At 33.3% G+C, this 25037-nt stretch overlaps 1 long non-coding RNA gene across 1 annotated transcript; it reads left to right on the top strand.

The window, feature by feature from the left end:
- Nucleotides 1-3409: 3409 nt before the first annotated feature.
- On the top strand, nt 3410-10645 carry LOC136224811 (uncharacterized). The gene is made up of 8 exons (XR_010686627.1): nt 3410-3591; nt 4877-4931; nt 6227-6280; nt 8608-8856; nt 9098-9309; nt 9393-9485; nt 9572-9670; nt 10435-10645. It is a non-coding gene; the product is annotated as an uncharacterized lncRNA (long non-coding RNA).
- The last annotated feature ends 14392 nt before the right edge of the window (nt 10646-25037 follow it).

Genomic DNA, 25037 nt, shown 5'->3' on the forward strand with positions numbered 1-25037 from the left:
TACAACCTTTACTCTAAATCACATTTTGGTGTACAATCAAAATTTTGTCACACTAAACCGTACGAGCTTCAGGTGACCTCCCACTAAATTATATAGCTGGTTTTTATGACCGGTCAACGTTGCCACATCATCAATTTGACTATTCTAAAAAGTTAAAAATTGACATATCTATTGTGAAATTACTAAAATGTTCCCATCCCCTTCCTCACTCACTCCTTTCCTTTCTCTCCCTCACTCACTCCTTTCCTTTCTCTCCCTCACTCCTCACTCATTCCTTGTAATCATTGTCATCAGCTCACCTCTCACTATTTTCCTTTCTCTCCCTCACTCCTCTCTCTCTACCATTTCTCTCTCACTCCTCTCTCTACCATTAATGAGCAATAACAATACACCAAAACATATAATTAATGGTATAGAGAAATGTTAACTATTCTATACGTGAATCGGCTTGATCAAAGATCAGTAAAACTAAGCTCAGTTAAAGTTCGGTCGAAGCTCAACTCTCGAGAATACCAAATCTACCAATCCCAATCTCGGTTCGGCTCTTTAACACTGATAGAGGAAAAAAAGTTCGGCATAACTTTTATACCTTAAACTCAAGAAGTGCACATACAACTACAAAGAACAATTGAACCACTACCACAAAAATAGAGAATGTAGTCTTCCTGGAAAGCAATCTAATTGTGATTTTTTTTTTTTTGAGGAAGGAATTGTTTTCTAATTAGAGCTGAAATGCAATTCTTTTGTTTATTTTTCTTTTTAAACGGGGCTTTGAATTCATTTCTAATTAGGAGTTTCCAATTTAGAAAATACTTGAATCTTTTCTAATTTGAAATACTTGAGCGTCTCTTCTAGGGGCAGAGCCAGCCCATGGCTCAGGGGGCCGGAGCCCCCCCCCCGGCCACCGGCTCCGCCCTTGAGTACGAGTTGATATGTCCTCTGTAGCCCTCCCTAAAATTAATATATGTTGACTTTATGTAGTATTATTTCAATGTTTAAAGGTAGATGAGATGGTTAGGCCGTTAAAATTTACCCTCAACCGTACGGCTAAAATTAGCCCCCCCCCCCCAAGCCTAAATTCCTAGCTCCGCCACTGGTGTAACACTCTAGTCCAATACCATGTAGATATTGTCCACTCTAGCCCAATTCCAATACATTGGGTCTCATGGCTTTAAAACGCGTCTGCATGTATTGGATTCAAATCTTACTAATAAGCCTCAATCACTCCCTCTCCATTTCCGATGTGGGATTCAGTTCATTCCTGCCCCCATCGCCATCCCTTAGGGCCGCTCCTTGCTCAGGCCTTCTATCCCGACGCCACCCACTCCAGACCGGGTCGTTACAACTGGTCTCTTCTACTGGTTCATTCAGTTCATTCCTGCCCCCATCGCCATCCCTTAGGGCCGCTCCTTGCTCAGGCCTTCTATCTCAGCGCCACCCACTCTGGACCGGGTCGTTACAATTGGTCTCTTCTATTGGTTCAATCTTGGTGCTGAATTTATCATCAGCCCGGCACTTTTCAATATATATATATATATATATATATATATATATATGACAAAAAGCTTACCCTAGGTATGACCATATTTGGGATCTAAATAGTTGCAAAAATCAGAGATGATATGGAGTAATTGGAGTTGAGAACAACAATTGTGAATTAATTGGGTGCGTGCAATGCCATTAAATGGGTGTGCCACGCCATCAAAATGCTTGCTTTTTTACGTTTTAATGTAAATTAGGCTACCTATTCGTTAAAATGCCTAAGTGGATTCTTTTGAATAATACATGCCTGTTTTTCTCGATATCAATGCAAGCCTGGGAATCGTTGAGTGAGGATGATGTCAGATTTTCAGTTGTCAATGTGATCCCAAAATCTGTTACTGATTCCAAGAATGGAATAGAGCATAGAGAGAGGAGCAGAGTATTGATTATCCAAATATAGAATAGAATCAGTTAGATGATCCACTTTTGAAGCAAAATTAGCGCATAGCATCGTACTTGTTTATTTGACATGCATAAATCCTTACACTTGACAAATGCTATTATGCTTTAAGCTTCTTTCTTTGCAGGTTTTGATCTTACATTTCTTACACGACTGCAATTTCAGCAGCATCTTACATTTCTATCTCACTCCTCTCTCTATTGTTATTGCTCATTAATGGTAGAGAAAGGAGTGAGAGAAATAGTAGAGAGAGGAGTTAAAGGAGAGAGGAGTGAGGAGTGAGGGAAAGCAAGGAAAAGAGTGAGAAGTGAGCTGATGACAATGGTTATAGGGAAGGAGAGATGATTGAGGGAGAGAAAGGAAAAGAGTGAGAGAGGAAGGGGATGAGGATGAGGATATTTTAGTAATTTCATAATAGGTATGTCAATTTTTGACTTTTAGAATAGTCAAATTGATGATGTGGCAACGTTGACCAGCGTTGATCGGTCACAAAAATCAGCTGTATACTTTAGTGGGAGGTCACCTGAAGCTCGTACAGTTTAGTGTGACAAAATTTTGGTTGTACACCAAAGTGTGATTTGGGGTAAAGGTTGTACACCATGTATGTAATTTACCCATCCAACCCCTTTAACATGGCTAAGATAGAAAAATCGCAACTTAGTTAATTAAATCCACATCCTTCTTATAAAATAAAGGGTTGAGATTTAATCTTCCATTAGTAACTAATTATTTTCTAAAAAGAATTAAAATAAAAAATCAAAATCCCTTTTTGCTCCACATCAAATTAAAATTTATACTTATTTAAAGTATACAAATTTAACAAATAATATTAATAATCGATGAGGATTGGCTTGAGTAGTCAATGATATTAAGTCATTTAAATAATATTAATACAAATAATATTAATAAGGCGAATCGGGTTTTACTCGTCTTATTTTTATAAAGCATGCTGTAAAAATATATGGGTTTAGTGGGTCTAAACTAGTCCTTAAATCAAATTTTCTTATCAAACCTCAAGCCACTAAATAGGGATTAGCAGTGGTGAATACAGGATTGCTCGGTTGGGGACCGATTTTACACGTGCGTTCGCAAAACAAAAAAAAAATGTTAAATCGAACTTGCTCAACACTACAAAAAAAAATGGCTTTTAATAAGAAAAATTTAGTGAGAATAAAAAGATATTCTCATTAACATCATACTCTCAACAATTGTAGTGAGGATAAATTATATATTTTAATATTAATAACTAAGCAATTTTTTTTTTATTAAATCTTATTCTCACAAATTCCTAATTTTTACTAATTGGTTAAATTGTGTACTGACTTTTAATATTATATCCTCACAAAAGTGTTCCCCCCAAAACTTATTTTTTTAGCGCCATCTATTCCCACCAAAATTTTCGATTATCCCAATGCCTAGACTCCTGTAACGTCACTTCCTTTTTTCCCCAAATTTGTACTCCATCTTTATCCATTGGCTTCACTAAATCCTGAACATCACTCCTCATATCCATACCTTCACCATCATAGTGAACCCTAATTCATACCCTTCGCTCTTAAGAAACATACTGCTTATCGGAAGAAATCAAAGTTTTGGTTTTGAGAGCTGCAACGAAGACGATTCCTAATCGTTTTAGTTTCATTCCTTAGGTAATTCCTACTTTTCTTTTAGATTGTAAATATTTGCTTATTGATTATTGGTATTCTTTTTTTGGACAGATCTATTTTCTGGTTCGACTAATTTTTCTCTCAATTAGTTGATGCTTTTTTTTCCCTCTTTGAAGTGATCTAACTCTGGTGTTTGTTAGTTTGTTCTTGGGTTTTTGTTAGTGTGTGGTTAATTTTAATTTTTTGCTATTGAAGTTCTCTATTTAGAAGAAAAGAATGTGGGTGTGGAAACTTGATTTTGGAAATTTTATGTTGGTTCTAGGGTTTCTTACAGGTAGTCTGTTTCCTACAAAGTGAATCTTAAGCAATAATTATCCTTGGATGATGATTGAGCTTATGCTATGGTGAAATTGACTAAATCCTTCAAATTTTTTCTCATAACCGAACTCTGTTCGAGCATATCTGATATAAAGTTTGCCCTTTTTAGGATTACAACTTTGTTATTTACATTTTATCTAACTCTGTTTGACCAGACCTCATATAAAGTTTGCCCCTTTTATGATTATAACTTTGTTATTTACATTTTATTTGATTATATGTTGATATAAATTTATTACTTATTCCATTTCAAACAAAACACCTACTAGATTCCCAACCAAAAAACCCTCAAATAGTTGCACAATATAGAAACTTCAACAAAACAATGATTCATAGACACATGACCCACCCACCAAACACATAATCACCAGGTTTCCCGTTGCATAATTTGGAGGTTTATTTCACCAAATACCTCATATTACATATTATAAAGTTACTTAAATATGTGAAGCACTAGTTTAGTTAGTAGTAGCTTGCATGATTAAATTTCAAGCTAACATAACAGAACAGGTCAAAATGAAGTTACTCAACTAATTTCCGCTTCAGTTGATAGGAAGCCATTGTAAGTCATTATCATTAACATGTGTATATAGCCATGCCATCTCCTGAGTGGAGGATCAACAACCATACCGCTGTCCAATGCCATTAAGCAAGATTCAGTGGTAGTATCATTGTTTACAAAATCACTGATATCCAAAGGAAAATGCCTCTTACTCAATTTTGTTTGTCCTTCTCATCCTAACATGATATCTAGTTGGAATTCATTGGTGAGTAAGGGAAGGTGAAAATTACCAAGTGAAAACGAGATTAGAGAAGATAAAGATTTTCCTTAGGAATAATTTCTAGTGGGAAGAGGTTTTCTCTGTACATGGAAATTGTAATATTTGTGAACTTTTATTTCTTGTAAATTAAATGATATGATTTCCTAATTTCTTCATAGTGATAACAGACTCTCTCTAGTTCCATTGAAGAGAAGGCAAACATTATTTTCAACAAGTTGAAAGGTAGGTTATATACATTACCTTCTGTATGGTTTTGTTTAGCTGCATGACTTTAAATTCTATACATTTTCAATCATCGTTGCTTATTTGAATAGGAAGCTAGGTACCTAGTATTCTGATGTCTTAGTAGTGTGAATATGAAGCTAGTTTTTTTTCTTTTTTTTGAATAAAAGTAGGGCAGATGCCTCTAATTGAGTTCAGATAGGAAGCTAGTTACTTACCTGGGTTTGAATAGGAAGCTAAGTACCTAGTATTCTGATGTATCATTAGTTTTCCCTTCTCCCTTCCCTTTCGAAATGAAAGTTGGAGGTGGAGTTTGTATTCTGAGATATGTATGAGTAATTGTTGCATAATAAGGTCCATCTGAATAGCCAATGAAGCCCCTATTCTGTTTTTAAATGACCAATCAAGCCCCTCTAGTAAAAACCGTTACCTCTCAATAATTACTGCACTCTTTCATTTTCCTTACCTCTAGCTTTTTCGCAATGAGTCTACCCACAAAGCTTTTTTGGGTTTGATATTACTGTTCACACCCATAGCTTCAAACCTATTAACCAGCAGTAGTCACAGAGCTCCCAACTTAATCACCCTGTACAGACATTGACTTCAACTTCGTTCTCTACAAGATCAAATCAATTAAAATTTGTTGAATTCATTACTCTCATCACTTTCTTTGAATTTTATAATTTCAGTTCGAACTCTTCTCTCCTTTAGTTTGCAATCGAAATTTTCCCCATTTTCTTTATTCTTCATTGTAATGGAAAAAGTAATCATTTATTTTTTATAATGGTCTACATATTGTGATTTAGTTTGATCAAATGTTAGACATGATTGGCTCTAACTGGCCTTACACATCCACAACAGTAAGCTTTCTTTCTTAAATATTTTATTGAGCTGGGTTTTGTTTGAAAGATTGACTGAAGAAGCTACAAATGGGAATTCATGGTCACTAGATACTCATATTCCTTGGTTCTATTTCAAAAGCTGCTTTTAAACTTGATGATTACGGGAGAATTGATTAATAAGTTTGAAGCTATATGGATGTGAAGGGAAACATCAAACCCACAAAATGAGAGTGCAGTAACTGAGATGCAGAGAAGTTAACAGTGTTTACTAGAGGGGGTTGATTGTCCATTTAAAAATAGGGTAGGGCTTGATTGGCTATTTTAGAAGAATAGGATTCAATTGATTTTGATTGCATAGTTTAAGGGCTAAATTTAGCCTTATGCCTAAATTAAATTAGATTTTTTCTTATACATTAAATTATATACTTCCTAATTTCTTCTTTGTGATAATAGACTCTCTCTAGTTCCTTTGAAGAGAAGGCGAACATCATTTCAACAAGCTGAAAGGTAGGAAATTATATACATTACCTGTTGAATATGTTTTGATTAACTGCAGGACTTTGATTATATACATTTTCAATCATCGGTACTTACGATTGTTTCTGTACGATATAAATTAGTTTTACTTTTTAGGTGATGAATAGGGTGATACTTATAGCTGTAAATAGCAATCAAACATGAGTATTATTTATGTGTTGAATGATCCTGACGTTAAATTGGTGTTATCAAGTTCTTTTTATTCCTAAAATACAAAGTTCATTATAGTTGATGAATTGATAATATGATATGTTGGAGCTGTCGTAGTTCTTTTATCAAAATACAATTATAAATCTTGATGACAGTAAAAAATTGATAGAGAAAAGCATGGGTGGATCGGTTGGTCCTAGAGTCTGGGAGGTCAATCTAGAAGAAATAATGGGTGGAAAGATGTGGGAGTCTAGCTTGGGGCATAAGGAAATTAGTTATTCCTTGATGAGTTGGAAGGATACTGAGGGAATAAGACAAGTATTTTTGCATGGTTGGTCTAAAGAAAAGGTATATAGGTTTATGGCATGTTATAAGGAAAGAGAATGGCTATCCATAATCTACTTTATCTTCTGCTGACATCTGTTCTATTTCCCTATTTCATTTTACATGTTTGGATTTTACTCTGAATTACCCTCATTTAATGCTAATTTTCCTCTCTTTTGCTCTTTTACAATATGGAAAAAAAAACCTTCATTTCTTATTTATTCACTAACAGATCACACCTACTTCAAGAGTAAAAAAAACATCTTTAGGTGTTTGATCTTTCATTTTTTAGTTCATTAAAGTCGTATCATTTATTTGAGCGCAATTTGTTTTTTTCTTGCATTAAGCCATTGTTTGTGAAATTAGTTAGTTGTGAACACTTAATTTAGTTAAAAGATGTTATTCATTTCATATACGTATGAAATTATATTTTTACAGTTTCCTTATAATCACATTACACGTATCAAAAACTGTTTTTCGAAGGTAGGTGAAACGGAAAACAATATGTTAACTGAGTTTTATTCTTAAAACTAAGTATTTTTTGTCATCACGGAGATTAAGGGTTTAATGAAAAAGAAAGTTAAAGATCAGGCCTCCTAATGTTTGTTGCCATTATTCAATTATCAAATCTTTACAATCTAATTATTGGCTATGGTAGTGATATATACTAAACAATAATTGGGCATTTAATTAATTTCCCCTGATGTTGTTTGTGCATTATTTTGGCATTATATCAAATATTTGCATTAGCATTATTTGACACTAGGTTATATATAATAAAGTAGAATAAGGCTCTACTCCACCCTATTCCTTCCCCTGTTTCCGGTTTTACTTTGTAAGGATAGAAGCGGACATTAATGGAACATGTGTTTTCTTCCAATAATATAGTTTACATGTTGAGGGATTATTGGCTAGCTTTATATAATTTCATGTGTTTGCTGCCAATTTGAAAACTTAAGGTTAGTTATAATTTATAGATTAAAAAGATCAAAATTTAAGGTATATACTTTGTTCTTAAGTTTGGGGCTTCCTTGTAGTCGTGGACCATTTTAGGGACTGTTTAAAGATCCTAAGATCTTGTTAATAGCTCAAATAAACACCCACACTTGACACTATAGAATCACTTACTTGGTGACAATGTTTAAGTTCAAATTTGAACCAGATGGTTCTTAATTACATATCAAGTGTCAACATTTATTAGGATAATAGGTCAGTAATCCAACGAGAATAGCCTTGAAAGTCAACAGTATTTTCGGGGCCATGAGTAGGTTCTAGGGCTGTGTTTTATAAAATTTTGCTCATATCAGTTAAAGTGCTCAAAGGTTGCACCTAGTTGATGTTTCAGAACATGTTCCTCATGTCTGTATGTCTCCCTGCATTTGCTCAGTACGAAGAGTTCTTAAACAAAGTAGTTTCTTGAACTCCTCTTTAGCGTGTCGGTGAACCAATAGAAGACTCAACTCTTGTGCATTGCTTTGCATACGTGCTCCCTCTTACATTACAGGACATGTTATATCCGTTGACAGAGGATATAGAGAAATAGAAAGTAGTATATTTCTTTATCTATATATTTCTAGAGTCCATGTTAGATGGCTATACAGTCATAGCCCTCATACCACTACATGATGTATAACTTATCTTTGGTGGTCATAGCCCTTTTACATACCAGTAAACTAATTATGTAATTTTACTGGCAATTACTGATTTTAGAATTTATTAAACTAATTATGTTATAACCAATTCACTTGTTTTAATTAGAATGGCTTTGCATGTTTAATTAATTCTTAAATAAGGCTCAGTATAACCTACTTGTTTTCTTGTAGTTATTTAAGAAAATGGAACTTAGCAAAGAGTGGATGAGTTGCTTAAATGACCGGTTTGGGGAAAAATACCAAGCTGGTGTTCAAGAGTTCATAGATTATGCGTTTGAGAGGACTAGTATTGAGCACAAAATTCGGTGTCCATGTACTAAGTGTTTCAACACTCTTTCTGCAACTCGTGAAGATGTTAAAATTCAGACTTGGAAGGATGTGAAGAAAGAAATCAAGAACCATTTATGGGGCTCAGTCAAGGTAAATCTATTTTGATTAATTAATTGATGTCTTAATAAACAATAACTCTGTTTTGATTAATTACTGCCAAAATAAGTAGCTATCCATTTCGATTAATTATTGCTTGAATAAGTAATAAATCAGTTTTGATTAATTGATGCCTTATATAGAAGTAAATCTGTTTTAATTAATTCCTGCCTACTTGATCAGTAAATTTTGTTTTGATTAATATTTTGAGGTTCTGTGGTACCATATGTTGTAGGAATGTTTTGAACATGAGAACATGGAAATTTATCGTGAAGAAACCTTGGAGCATATGGGTTATTTATGGACATCGTGGAGGTCAGGTTTGTACCTTAAATTTGTGGAACCTTGCAAACCCAAAGGGAAGCTTTGAAAAAATGTCCACCGCATATTAATGTAAAAGATTGGACGTGGCTTGTGAATGAGAAATATTTTACTGAAGAATTCCAGGTATAGTAGTTTTGCCTATGCATTATTGTATAGTATGCCTCTAATACTTACAAGAAATATAATATTTTCACAATTTTTTATAGAGATTGAGCAAAAGAAACAGAAAAAATAGAGCCAAGACTCTGATGCCTCATCGTTCAGGAAGTAAACCACATCGAGCAATTATGTATGACATGGTAAGAAACATGCTCAAAATGTCTTATTTTCATTTATTTCATTAACAGCTGAAATAATTTTACACTCTCAATTTACTTTGAAATAGGGAGGCAAAGATGGAAATCCACCTGATTTTCCAAGTATTTTCTTCTAGACTCGACAGAAAAATGGGAAGTTGCAAGACCAAGCAACGACAAATAAATATGTAACAATTTCTAATTTCTTATCTAAAGTTCTCTTATTTGAATGGTTTTTTTGGTAATATCATATTTAATACATTGGACCTTTGTAGGATGAAATTTTGAACACCACACAATCTGACCCATCACTTTCTACTATAGAGGTGATTGATAAATGTTTCAAAAAACAGTCCCATAATCGTGTCTTTGGTTATGGGGGTGGAATGAAACGAAAGCGATTGATTGGATCCAAATCTACTTATGAAAAAGAGCTTGAGGCTAAAATTCAATAGAGGTATGCTATAATTCAAGAGAAAGAAGAAGAAAATCTTAAGCTTAAGAGAAGATTTGAGGGGATTGAAATCAGGTTAGATGAAATGGAAAATGGTTGTGTCCACTCACCATCGGTTGCATCGCCAACTACAAATATGGACCATCATACATAAAGTGTGCGATCACTAGCATTACTTCTTTTTTTTTACAGTTTTGTTATGGTTATGGTTGATCTATCTATTCATTGGTTTAAATAAATATGACATCACAAAGGTAATTGTTATGGTTATGGTTGATCTATCTATTCATTGGAACAAAAATGATACAAGTAGTGTAAATTATCAGCTAACTTCATTGTCATGCTTACAAATTATGTTTACAAAACTAAACTTTGCTGTCAGTTTACAAATTATCAACTCGCAACTCATTTGTGGTTTACTTAATTAGTTAAGTGTCAGAATTAGTTCACTGTCTGATCTAACAATGTATTAATTATTCTATTTGTTATCTTTTGTAGGCCAACTGGCAGAAGATTTTCAAGCTAAAGATTATCAACATAGACAGTATCTTTTGGCCAAACCGTCTCATTTTGCACGCATATGGATAGAAGTTCATTCATGTGAACTTATTTTGTAAAGCAAATAGTGAAATATTGTCTCTATATCTTGGTGAAAAAGAACATGTTCAAAGTAGAGATTATCAATATACAGTTTGCATTTTTTGAACAGATTATCCCATTTTCATCATAGAGATGAAAGTTAATAGTAAATGAAATGTATTTTGTAAGGTAAATAGGAAATAGTCTTTATGTCTTGATGAAACTGACTTTGAAAGTCTTTTGAATATATGTTAGCTTTTAGTGGCTTATTTATGATATTATACTATTATATGATCATTATAAACACTACTAATGAGTAGGGGTGAACACAAAAATCCGGAAAATCGAAAAACCGGAAAACCAAACCGAAAATAAGGTTAACCGAAACCGATGGACTAGTGTAAGGTTTTTAATTTTAAAAATAATGGTTAATGGTTACGGTTACGGTTTCTTTATTCCAAAAACCGCGGTTAGCCGAAACCGACCGAATCCCAATTAAATATTAAAAAAATATAAAAGTAAATTTATTTATAAAAAGGGTGGCCCGGTCGCATTACGCGTCCCCGCTGAGCGAGGGTCCGGGGAGGGGTCCCACCACAAGGGTGTATTGGGGGCAAGCCTTCCCTTGCCAATTTAATTGGCAAGAGGCCGCTCCTAAGACTCGAACCCGTGACCTCTGGTCACACGGCAACAACGTTTTACCGTTGCGCCAAGGCTCGCCCTCTAAAAGTAAATTTATTTATATGGATAAATAATTATTTAATCCCTGTAGTTTTTCATAACTCATTAATCAATCCACTATTTAATTATAATGTCTCTAATTTTTTTTTTCACTTTTAATGGTTTAGTCCTTCTATCAAGTAATAATATCAAATGATATGAAAATATTTAAATTAACTGACCCACCCTAATAGGGTAAGGATTCCAACCTCTACCCCCGATCCCAGGGTTCCCTAAGAAATTGTCGGGGTTCTTTCGCTAGCCTAATATGCCATAGCTTTTTCCTCCTCTGGTCCGTGTATAAGCTCAAAAGAGTATCAGACATATACCAGCTCATCAACTTAGAGGAGGTGTGTAGTACACACAAACAGGTAAGGCAAGGCAGAGCAAATCAAATTGGTAAAAAAAACATCGACTCAAATTATGATTCGTCATCACACAAAGTACCCTCATTTGTGTACTGACTGGTTTATTTGGATCAATGGTTCCAAATAAACCATTGATCCAAACTTAAAGTCTTTATAATTTAGCTTCGGACTTAATCAGAGCTATGATTAGGGAAAATGAGATGTCAACTAAGGACTTTAAAAAGGAAATATCAGGGAAGGGTTAAATAATTTTGTATACATATAAGCAGTCAAACAAGATCGGATGGAATCTAGCCTGGCAAGTAGGTAAATATAGAGACTAAATAATTTAACGGAATTAAAACTGAGGGATAATAATGTACGTACATCTCTTTAACTCGTCATTGACCCGCCGCCTCCCTCACAATAAAAATTAGAATTATTTTATTATTTTTATTTTTATTTACTAATGGTTAGAAACCGAAATAAAAGGTTAACCGACCGAAATAATTGGTTAACCGATTAGTGGTTAACCGAATTTAATGGACTAGTGTATGGTTAGTGTTTTTAAAAAACCGATTAAATGGTTAATCGTCCGAATTAACATCAATGGACTGGTTAACCGACCACGTGCACCCCTACTAATGAGGATACTAAGCATGATATAATAAGATTATTTTTTGACACTATTAATTATTTTTATGATGAAACTACTATTAAATAATAAGGATGTTTTTTATTATTATAAACACTTTAGTGAGGATAACTTTTATTATTAATATTAATTGTAAAGAAAATTATATCAGTATAACGAGAAGATTTTTTATCACTATAAATATTTTGGTGAGAAGATTTTTAATCATTATAAATACTTTCATGAGATGATTTGATTATCACCAAAAATAATTTAATGAAGATACAACTATTCTCATTATATGTTAATGGAGAGAATAACGCTTCATTCTCGTTATTACTTTTAGTAGCGAACCCCTGTAGTGAGGATACCCATGAGAGTAATTATTCTCACTAAAATCGCTTTCGTGAGGATATTTAGACTTTTATTGAGGATTTCTCTTCTCGTTAAAAGCCTTTTTTTTGTAGCAATTTTATATATTTATATATATATTTATATATATATATATATATTTATATATATATATATATATAGATGAGATCAGGTGTGACACATTTCTTATGGTGTGACAAGCCTTATTGTGTGACAATGACCAATTTTGTAATTAATCAAAAGGAGGTGGCAAATTTGTAATTAACCAAAAGGAGGTGGCAAATTTGTAAATAAAAGGAAAGAGAAAATTGTTTTATTTTTTTTCTTTAAAATGCATTTTTCTAACTTTTCCAACCTTGTTTTTCAAAAAAATTTATACCGTTGGACTCGTCTTAATTAGACGGTCATTTTAAGATCCCAGAAGCTCGGGTAAAAAAATTTCCGGTGAATGGAATCCGGCGATCTATTTTTCTGTGAGAAACAAATATCCAGAAAATTCTTAAAAAATTTCAGAAAATGTAAAACATTATTCTGAGAAACTTTAATTCTTGACTCAAAATGAGATTCCTTACGGTTTAGTCCCAAATCAACGGAATCCGGCGGTTAGATGGGCGTTTTCCGATAAAAAAAACCCCGAAAGTACCCAGAAAATTCTCAAACAATTTCAAAAAATGTAAAAAAGTATTTGGAGAAACTTTAATTCTTGAGTCGAAGTAGGATTTCTTACGGTTTAGTCCCAATAAAACTTTTTTCTTAATTTTATCCATTTTACATCCTTCAATAATTTATTGGGTCAAAACCGTAAGAAATCCCTCATCGGCCCAAGAATTAAAGTTTCTTAGAATAACGTTTTACATTTTTTGGAATTTTTTGAGAATTTTTGGGGCACTTTTTTTCTCGCTAGAAAACGTCCACCCGGATTCCGTTCACCGGAATTTTTTTTACTTGAGCTTCAGGGATCTTAAAATGACCATCTAATTTAGACGAGTCTAATAGCATAAAAATTTTCGAAAAACGAGGTTAGAAATGTTGGGAAAATGTATTTTAAAGAAAAGAAATAAAACATTTTTCTGTTGGAACAATATAAGTATTATGTTGGAACAAATGGTACACTGATTTGCAACAAATGGTACACTGATTTGGAACAATGTAAGTAGAACAAAAAACGTGCCCAGAAAATTATCAAAAAATTTCAAAACATGTAAAACATTATTTTAAGAAACTTTAATTATTGGCTCAAAGCGAGATTCCTTATAGTTTTGACCCAATAAATTGTTGAAGCATGTAAAATGGATAAAATTAAGGAACAAGTTTTATTGGGATTAAACCGTAAGAAATCCCGCTCCGACCCAAGAATTAAAATTTCTTAGAATAATGTTTTACATTTTTTGGAATTTTTTGAGAATTTTCTAGGCATGTTTTTTCTCGCCAGAAAACGTCCACCCGGATTCCGTTCACCGGAATTTTTTTTACTTGAACTTCAGGGATCTTAAAATGACCGTCTAATTTAGATGAGTCTAATAGTATAAAAATTTTCGAAAAACGAGGTTAGAAATGTCGGAAAATGTATTTTAAAGAAAAGAAATAAAACAATTTTCTGTTGGAACAATAAAAGTATTATGTTGGAACAAATTGTACACTGATTTGGAACAATGTAAGTAGGACAAAAAACGTGCCCAGAAAATTATTAAAAAATTTTAAACATTTAAAACATAATTTTGAGAAACTTTAATTCTTGGCTCAAAGGGAGATTCCTTACAGTTTTGACCCAACAAATTGTTGAAGCATGTAAAATTGATAAAATTAAGGAAAAAGTTTTATTGGGACTAAACCGTAAGAAATCCTGATTCGATTCAAGAATTAAAGTTTCTTAGAATAATGTTTTACATTTTCTGGATTTTTTTGAGAATTTTCTGGGCACTTTTTTTCTCGCCGGAAAACGTCCACCCGGATTCCGTTCACCGGAAATTTTTTTACTTGAGCTTCAGGGATCTTAAAATGACCGTCTAATTTAGACGAGTCTAATAGTATAAAAAATTTCGAAAAACGATGTTAGAGATGTCGGGAAAATGTATTTTAAAGAAAAGAAATAAAACAATTTTCTATATCCTCTTTCCTTTTATTTACAAATTTGTCACTTTGCCATTTTCAATTATCATCAAAACTACGTAGTTTTGTTATGTCACACAATAAGCTCATTGTCACATTCTAACCTCTTGTCACACTGGATCTCACCCCTATATATATATAACAATTTGAATGGTCAAGAATCAATTTTTAAGTATTAATGTATAATTTCTCAAAATTAATCTAGATTTCGTTTAATAGCCCTAACTTTAAAAGAATTGGATTTAGGGAGAGTTGTACATGTAAAAAAAAATTTAAAATTTGATTTCAGATGGCCTACCAGACCAAAAAATTAATAATTTGGATTTAAGGAAATTTGAATTTAGAGAAGTCTAATAGACAAAAAAATAGAAATTTGGATTTAGTGAGTACCTAATAGATCCAAAATATTGAAATTTTGAAATTTGGATTTAGGGATTGGAAAATTGGATTTACAGAGGCCTAACAAGCCAAAAAAAATTAGAAATTTGGATTTAGAGAGGACTAACAGACCCAAAAAAATTTACAAATTTGGATTTAGGGAGTACCTAGTAGGCCCAAAATATTGAAATTTTGAATTTTGGATAAACCTAACATGTAAATGTCCATTTTGAGGGGGCTAATTCAACACACCAATAAAAAAACATAGACAGGATGACCGCAACTATTTGGGATCAATGTGGTTCCGGCAGCCGGAAGGACCCGGACCCCAGCCCATAAATCCAAACCCATGAACATGTTTAAGATAGGAAAACATATCCATACTAGTTAGTAATCAAATCCACACCCTCCTTATAAAATAGGAAAAATTATAAAATTGGACCAAATGGGAAACTCATTTACATTTTTAACCTATTTACTCAACCTACATATCTATACTATGTTTGTGTGACTTTCTCAAAATACCCTGACCCTTTCATCTTCCTCCTTCTCCTTCCTAGTTATCCGAACGGTTGGTCTTTCCCAAACCTTTAATATTCCTCTCTTTCTTTATATTTTGTGAAATCTGCACCATTTCTCTACATCACCATGCCTTTCTCTTCTTCCTCTCTTCATCCTTTGATTCTTCGTCTTCCTAGTTTTTCCCAGTTTCTCATATGGTTATTGATGATTTTAATGGTGAAAGGTGGGAAAAATGTAAGTATCTACTGTTTTATCTTCGTTTTTTCCAGAAAATCACTTCGCGTAATCCGGTTTCGCGAAGGTCTGCGAGGAGAAAGAGCCTGAAACGTGACGATTTGACTCACGTAATCTGGTTTCACGAAGGTCTGCGAGTAGCAAAGTTCATGATTTTTCACTCGCAGACTTCGCGTAATCCGTTTTCGCGAAGTCAATTGTCACATTTCAAGCCTCGCAGCCTTCGCGAAATCATCGATACGTGAAGTAAAATCATCCTCTTCCTTGCACATTTATATTCGCATACTTCGCGAATCCTCATTTCGTGAAGCCAAATCGTCCTTTTTTCTGCCTAACACGATTAAATTTTTCTGAATGTGGTTGAATACATAACATCCCTTTCTGGAAGGTGACACATTGGGCTGCAGGGGAGATCAATTTCCTTTTGATACATGGAGAAATTCCCATCAAGATTGGTCACATTACTTTGGAATGATTAGTTATGAGTTTATTGTGCCAATCTTGTTGTGTAACATGGGAAACATACATCCTAAAAGATATGGACTTCCAATACAGGGAGAAATTTTCGTCCAGATTCGTTACGTTCACTTTAAAATGATTATTTAGGAGTTTATTGTGGAAATCTTGTTGTAAATTTTGATAATGTTATGATTTTAACGTTGTTATTGTGGCAATCTTGTTATAAATTTTGATAATGTTATGATTTTAATGTTAGAATCCTTTGTTGTTGTTTTGTTATATACTACTTCGCGAATTTTGTTAAAAACACGTCCACACTTCGTATATTGAGAAATCTACGAATTAAAATCATCTACTAAATCAAACATTATCTTCGTAGACTTCGCATATCGCGAAATCTGCGAAGTCAAACGGGAGGGAGACAGACGTCCCGTAAAATTACAAACATATTGAATGTATTTTGGAAAAGTCACACAAATATAGTCTAGATATATAGTATGTTGAGTAAATTGGTTAAAAATGTAAATGAATCCCAATTTTATAATTTTTCCAATAAAATAGGGTTGAGATTTAATCTTCTATTAGTAACTACCCGTCTTCCTTATTTATAAATCAAATAGGGTTCAGATTTATGCTAATTTTGTTTTTCAACCCACAGACTCTCTCTGCTCCCGCCCTCCCTCCCTTCTTCTTCTTCTTTGGTTCTCCATTGTTGTCTATTTTCCATATTATCTGTTGAAGAAAGAGAACCGTTTATGTAGGATGGAAAAAGATAAATGAAAGGAGATATTCAAAGAAAGAGATTCTTGCTTTATCGATGAAATCATAAGTAATATTCAGATGAATCATATTGTAGTGTTCTTGTTACGATGAAGAAGACGAGACGAGATGGCTCAGTTGTTGGTTTTGCATTTTCTGTTGTTGCTGTTGCAGTTTCATTATTAGAAGCAACAGAAACAGCAACAACAGCATCAACATAAACTGCAATTCCAACATTCTTTTCCACTTTTCCTATCAATCTTCAACAACAAGAAGAAGAATAAAAAGATTCCGGAACCCTAAGAAAGGATTCCAGTGTGATTCTTGCTTTCTGATTTGAGAACAGCCGAAATGGAGAGAGGTGCTGATCTGATTCGAGAAAAGGAGTCTTTGTTGTGTCTGGCAACAGAAGAGAGCAATACCAATATTCAATTCCATTTTTGCTATCAATCTTGAACATCTTTACCAAGTCGAAGAATAAAGGTATTCTGAAATCCTAATTTCTTTTTTGGGAAAGAAAGGCTTCTTGCTTTCTCCATGAAATCGTAAGGAATTTTTCAGGCTCCATTTTTTAATTTGATGTGATAATTAGGGTTTCATCTTTTTATTATTATTATTGTTATTATTAATATTTTGTGTGTAAGAGATGAATGAATGTAATATTTTTAAGCTTTGGTATCAATTTGCAATTTGGAACTAATTATGCAACAGCAATTCGAGTCTCTCTCTGGAAAACTGTACAAGGGCTTGAGGATTTATTAATGTGGCCTAATTTATATTCAAAATCAAGGTTTAGTGTGGTCTGATTTATTTTGAATCTTAATTGGTTTTTCATTTTAAGTTTTCTATTAAATAGCTCATGCTAATATAAATTTTAGGGTTAAGGTGCAAAAATACCCTAACGTTTTGGGACAGGAACAATTTTACCCCTAATCTTGGAAGCCAAGAGCAATTTTAGGGGTAAAATTGCTCCTGACCCAAAACGTTAGGAGTATTTTTACACCTTAACCCTAAATTTTATTTAACTATATTTATTTTGATATATATTCAAGATATTTTATTTCAACAACAGCAACATTCGGTTCGAGTTTTAAATAGTTCATAGTAATATATATATACGTTTATTGCTACAAAATCATTAAGCCACGATGGGTTTTTTTTACTAGGCGTGATAATAGGCTGTGCCGGAGCCGGAGTGGGGTGCATTCCCCACTTGCTATGAGATTCCTATGTCCCTAATTAGTCTTTTCTTAATTCAACATATGATCAAAATTGCATTCATAGCCGATAAATCTAGGCTAAATTACATCCATGACTACTTAATTTTACTCAATGTAATATTATGGTCACTGAACTTCAATTTTTAACGGTATGGTTATTGAATTTTACATTTTTTTTTAACATCGGTGGACACTCAATACCTTAAAACAATCGTTAACAGCCTCAAAATAAAAAATTTGAAGAGTTAATGATATTGTTAGGAACTTTAATTCTTGAAATTTTTTGTTTTAAGATCATTTAGGTGTTATTTGGTTAGGAGAGATGGTGGATTTTTAGAGAGAGAAAAATCAAAAAAGGTGATTTTGAAAAATAAAAAAGGGTAATTAATTTATTAGTCCCTATATTTTGGCAAAACACACTGTTTAGTCTCTATATTTTTAAAAACACATGGTAAGGTCCCTAACCTTTTTCTCAGTGAACTGTTTAGTCCTTCCGTCTGTTTGTTAGATTTTTTACCGTTTATGACTTCGGAAATGACTAAATTACCCTTTACTATTTATCTTCAAACTTCAGAAGAGGAAATCCAATTTAGAAAAAGAAACTATTTGTATGGAGAACAAGAAAAAGAACAGACCCAATGCTTACAAATTTGAACAATTAAGAAGAAAATCAAGAAGAAGAACACTCAAAGTTGATTTCAGATGCATGAGAGTTTATAGGAAAGGAAAATAAATGAAAAAAAGAATGCAAATCCAAATTGACTAGCAGAATCTTCATTAGAGTCTAACGGCAGGGACTAAACAGTTCACTGAGAAAAACATTGGGGACTAAACAGTTCACCGAGAAAAACGTTAGGGACTTCACCGTGTGTTTTTGAAAATACAGGGACTAAACAGTGTGTTTTGTCAAAATATAGGGACTAATAAATTAATTACCCAATAAAAAATATAGCTTCATGGTAAATGTCATACTGAACAACTTTAATTCTTGAATATTTTCATTTTATAGTCGTTAAAGGTTATTTCGAGGAGTTAGTAAAAGTTGAGTGGCCATATGTGCTAAAAAAGTTAAAGTTTAGTGGTTATATTATTAAGAATTGAAATTCAATGGTTATAATGTTAAAATAGATAAAATTAAGCAACTCTAGTGTAATTTACCCATATGTCTCGTGATTTTGGTCATTGTCGTTGATAAAATTTAAAACAATGGATGTTGTTACCTTACATACGAACAAATGGGCTTTATGTTTTCTTCCAGGGTAATTTACAAAAGTGGATTACTATACCCAGCCCCAAATTCACACTTCCAGCCCCGAAAAAAGACGTAACCGCTCTTTAACCAAAAAATTAAAAATCCAAAACTCTCGGAAACTCTCTCAAACTCTCCCAAATACATTTTGATCCGAAATCAAAGATAACACGTTTGATGGAGAGCAATCCGTTATCACCGGGAAGAGACGGGAGTGATTCTGTGTCTGAAGTTGAGGTATTTTTCCGATTGAACTTCCTATGATTTCTGTCAATTTTTATAAAAAAAAATCGTTGGTTCGGACCTCGGGCGTATGAGCATCACGCCTCACCTCACGGTGGGGCATATGAACATCACGCCCCACCATGTGGTGGGACGTGATAGCCACACGCCCCACCACATGGTGGGACGTGATACTCATACGCCCCACCGTGAGGTGAGGCGTGATGCTCGTACGCCCTACCGTGAGGTGAGGCGTGATGCTCACACGCCCGACCACATGGTGGGGCGTGATGCTCACACGCCCGCGTATATTGTTGCTATTTTTCGGGTTTAGACACCGAAACGCTGTAGAAATATCACACGTTGGAATGTAATGTTCGTTATTTATCATTTGCAGGAGGTTCCGTGGGAAGAATTTAGCGGAAACGGCATTGATTACAGTTCGCATTTTTTTCCCAAACAAACGTTTCAAACATATCATGAAGTTGTTAACTGGGCAAGACGGCAATTGGGATCGGATTCGAGTTAACAACAGCGTCGCATAAGACAGGGGGCAAGTCAAAGTGGATATTGGTTAAATGTGCTCGTGGTATTAAGAATTATAGAAGGAAAAGGGATATGGATACAGATGTCACTACAAAAAATTCCTGATATTGTGACTAATTCTATTGTGACGAAATTTATTTTGTCACAATAAATATGTTTATTGTGACAAAATGAAATATTTGTCACAATAGTATATTAAAAACAATGTGATGAAATACTTATTATGACAAAATTGTGTCACAACATGTATATATATATTGAGACAAAATAAATTTGTCACATTGTTCGTAGCTATATATATACCGGAAACTTTTGGAGCAAAATTGCAAATATATGGAGACAAATATTTTATCTTAAAAAATATAGTTTTCGTGTAACCAATAGTTTTGTCAAAATAGCATACTTCAACATATTTTTGTTTTGTCACAATATTTGTAACTATAGAAACAAATGGTGTTTGGTCACAGTAGATATCAAAATTATAATTATGATGACGGTTTGTTATTATAAAGTTTTTATTGTAACAAAAATTTATTTTGTTTTAATTTCTCAATATTATAATTTAAAGGAACATTTTGATACTAATACAAAGTTTAGGAGTTAAAATTTTTGATAGCCATTTGTAAAATATTTATGCACTCAAATGATTTATTGTAAAAAATATATAATAATTAATATATGTTAATTTAAAAAATCGAAAATATAATTAATTATAAAAAAATTTCTTTCCATAAATTGGTAATTAATTAAACTATTTTTTCAATTTTTTAAAATTAGCTTATTAATTTTTTTGAAGCAATTAGCGTATTATTCTTAAGAAATGTAAAATTATATTAATTATTTTATTTTTAATATTTATTTATATTAAAAATTTCTTAATTAAATAAATTAGATGAGAAATATAAAATAACCCTTTACCAAAAAAAATATATGAAATAATCCTAACTAAACAAAATAACCCTTCACCTACCACGTCTCTCTTCGAGGTCTCTTATAGTTTTCCTTTTCCTGTTTCTGTTTTGTTTATCCCCCTTCTCCAAATTCATGCTTCCGACTTTCCATTTTCCATTAATTTGCCTTTGCTGTTTTTATTTTGTGAAACAGAGGATAAGATCAATTTCGACGGTTTGCATTCTCCAGCGCTATCTTGTGGTTGGCACCAAGGGTTGAATAGAGTTCCGAGCAGCAAAGTCGCAGTCGAAACTCCGACTTCAAGCACCACCGCCTCCCTTTCTGATTCAGAAAAGTCTCCAAGGTAAAAGCCTCTAAATTTCTGCTGGAGTATTCTCCTTCGCTGGTTATTGCTCAGGTATGTACCTTCGGTTTTTTAGCGTTTCATTGTAATCTACAGCTCTTGAGTCTGATCCCCTTCCTCAACACCGACGGTGACCTGGACTCAACCCCGACGTCGTCGTCCACCAGGACTAAGCTAGTCGCCACCACCGCTGCTCCCACAATCTGTGTTCTTCGCCGGTATTGATCTTCAGGTAGGTTAGTTTAGTTGATTTGTATTTTGAATCCCTAGCCCTAAGTTTGTATCTATATGATGTATCTATGGGTTTGTGTTTCAATGTGTTTGTGTTTCAATTTCACTTGATTGATTAAATGCTGATTAGGTGTGAATAGAATTGAAAGGATTAGTATTTGTTGTTTTCGTTTTAGTTATTAAATTATGGAAATGGAAAAAAAATCTCATAAGAATTTAAATATTAAGTCTATATTGGTACTATTTTGTAGGTGGAGTCTAAATTGATACCTAAATGATACTTTTCCGAAAACTATAGACCTATTTTGGTATCTTATCCCTTTTTCCCCTTTTAACTTATTTGTAAGTTTAATTTTTTTTGAAAGAGTTTTTGTTTCCATCCGCATAATTCAATAACTTGTATTTTCTTTTTTATAGGAGAGTTTCTGAGATTTCAGTATAACAATAAGTAAATTACAGAAGTACTTACTTCCAACGTTTATTCATTTTCTTAAAATTTGCAATATATAATTCCATAGTTAGTGAAATGCGAAAGAAATTGCAAATTTCTCTAATTAATTTGATTTCAAACACCTTGCATTCTATTTCTACATTCAAATGTTCTTATTCATTTGTTCTGTCATAAGTTTGGTAATGGTACTTTGTTCTCAAAGTGTTATGTTGCTTGGTTTATATATTATATATTGCATATAGGTTGCGGACAACTAGTTAGAGAAGACTTTCCTTGTTGTTTTTTAGTGTGGTTGTACTACTTAGAAATTCTTCTTGCTTATTTGGCATATAAATTCTAATTTTTTGCTGATGTTTAGTTTGTGATGAAGCCAAACTTCTTCATCTCCTCTTCTAAAGATTTAAGGTATTTATCACTTTAATATTATTGTGTTATGTAGAATTTAGTGTTTATTTTTTATACTAATTTTTTCTTTTAATTTTTTAAATGCAGATGAAGCTTTTTTTCTTGTGTGGATTTGGAGTTTGTTCTACAGACTTGAACTAGAAGATTATTTTTAGATTTAATGTTGTTTATAAATTTCTCGTGTTCTTCATTGTGATTAAATTAACGGTTTAATTTTTACCACTCTTAGAATAATTTACATTTCTAATATGGATTGATAGAATATTAGATTGAGATAATATTATTAGTTAATAAATTTTTTCTCTTATTGTTTCAGCACAATTAAGTTTTGATTTATGACAAATATAATGCAACAATTCGTGTTGTCACAATTAATAGCAATTTGTAATTAAACCAATTAATTTTTTTGTGATTAATATAACCATTAGCAATGATATTCAATGGATTTATGATAATTTACTAGTCACAATAAATTAAATATATAATGACGAATCTAGTTTGTCAGAATATTGTTTCATATTAAATTAATTGCAACAAATATTATGTCACATTAACTAATTTGTTACAACAAGTACTAATATTTTGTCAAAATAACTTACATATCGAGACTAATATAAACTTGTAGCAACCAAATATAATACATATTCTAACAAACTATTAGTCACAACATATATTGCAAAAGTGACTAATGAAATTTTGTCACAACATCATCTTAATAATTGAGACAAATCATAATTTCGTCACAATAAACTTATTGAGACGAGCTTATTGCAACGAAATTTATGACCAATTCTTTTGTCACTACAAATATATTGTGACGAAAAACGAATATATTGTGACGATTTTTTTTGTAACAATAAAGTCTTTTTTTTGTAGTGTGAGATACTACGGAGTGAAACAAAAACAAAGTACTGTGGTTGCAAATTCCAGATAAAGGTTATGGAAATCGCTGAATTAGGCGGTTGGGTGGTGAATGGGATTGCTGGACTAAATGCTTGCGTGTACTAAATGCTGAGCTCAAGCGTATGCACGAATTGAGTATGGATGTGGTAAGTGAATGCGGATGCATGTTGCCCATGACTCATGGCATTCCATGTGCTTGTGAGCTTAAAACGTATATTGACACAGATGAATCGGTCCGTGCTGATCGAATCCATCCTTTTTGGAGATCTCTTGCGTTTGAAGGGTTGAGTGACATACCAGTTACTGCTCCCAAATATGCTGACGGGTCTGAGGATCACCGGTTTTTTCACTCTCTGGTGGAAAAGGTTAAAAATTTAGATCCTTCAATGGTGCGTAGCATATCGATGATGATTCATGATCAGATAAACCCGGAACAAAGTGGCTTCAAAGAACCTGAGGTCAAAGACACTGTTAGGGGTAGACCAAAGGGGAATTCATCAACAAAACGAAATCCGAGTGCATAGGAGTATAGTCAGGCACCACGAGGTCGAGCACGGTCCTCAGGTTCGAGGAGTAGTCGTAGTCGAGCCCGTTCCTCATCCTCATCTGTGCATAACAACGAGATGCCGGGTATATTTTATTTTATTAATATATATGTTGAAGTTAAAGTAAATATATTTTTATTGATGAATTTCATATATTAATATTTTCAGTCGGATATCGCTGGTTACCAACATTTACATCGGGTTCAAGGTCTCATCGTACCATTTATTACTGGATTCCACGATGTTGTAGCAGATGGTAACTGTGGATTTCGTGTGTTAGCCGATGCCATCACCTATAATCAAGAGGAGTGGAAGCTGCAGAGAGTGCTCATAGAGAATGAGATGCGGGCGAACCGTGATCTATATGAGCCAGTGTACGGGAACGGATTTGATGCTGCCCTCACGCACATTAGATGGGCATGAGCGGGGTGTAGTGAGTCCCACTGGATGGTGAGTCCGGATGACTTATATGCTGCTGCATCTGTTTTGAATGCAGTAATATTCCTTTTTACTACATCACAGTTAGGATGTTGCACTATACTGCCGATGCGTTCGGACGATGGAAAACCACCAGAGCGAGAGATTGTGATTTGTCATTTGGGGAGTTATCGTCACTACATACATCTTTGTTTACATCCTACATTTCCAGTGCCTCCCATTGCTACCCAATGGCGTATATTTCATCATCCGAGTGTTCGTCACTTGGACAATCTATACGCTGAAAGGAGAGAGGCTTGGACTAGATTATATTAGTTTTATATGTTGTGATTAATAATATTTATTCATTAACTTATATTATTGTTACTGATTTTAGTTAAAATTGTATGGTATTTTTAGGTTTTAAGTACAATTCTGTAGTTACGAGTTTAACGGCCTATTTACGGGTTTAACGGCCTATTTTTGGGAGTAAAAAGCTATTTTTTTTTTGCCAATCCGACACGCGGGCGTGTGGATATCACGC

This window comes from Euphorbia lathyris, chromosome 3 (genome assembly GCF_963576675.1).
Source record: "Euphorbia lathyris chromosome 3, ddEupLath1.1, whole genome shotgun sequence".
Lineage (NCBI taxonomy): Eukaryota > Viridiplantae > Streptophyta > Magnoliopsida > Malpighiales > Euphorbiaceae > Euphorbia > Euphorbia lathyris.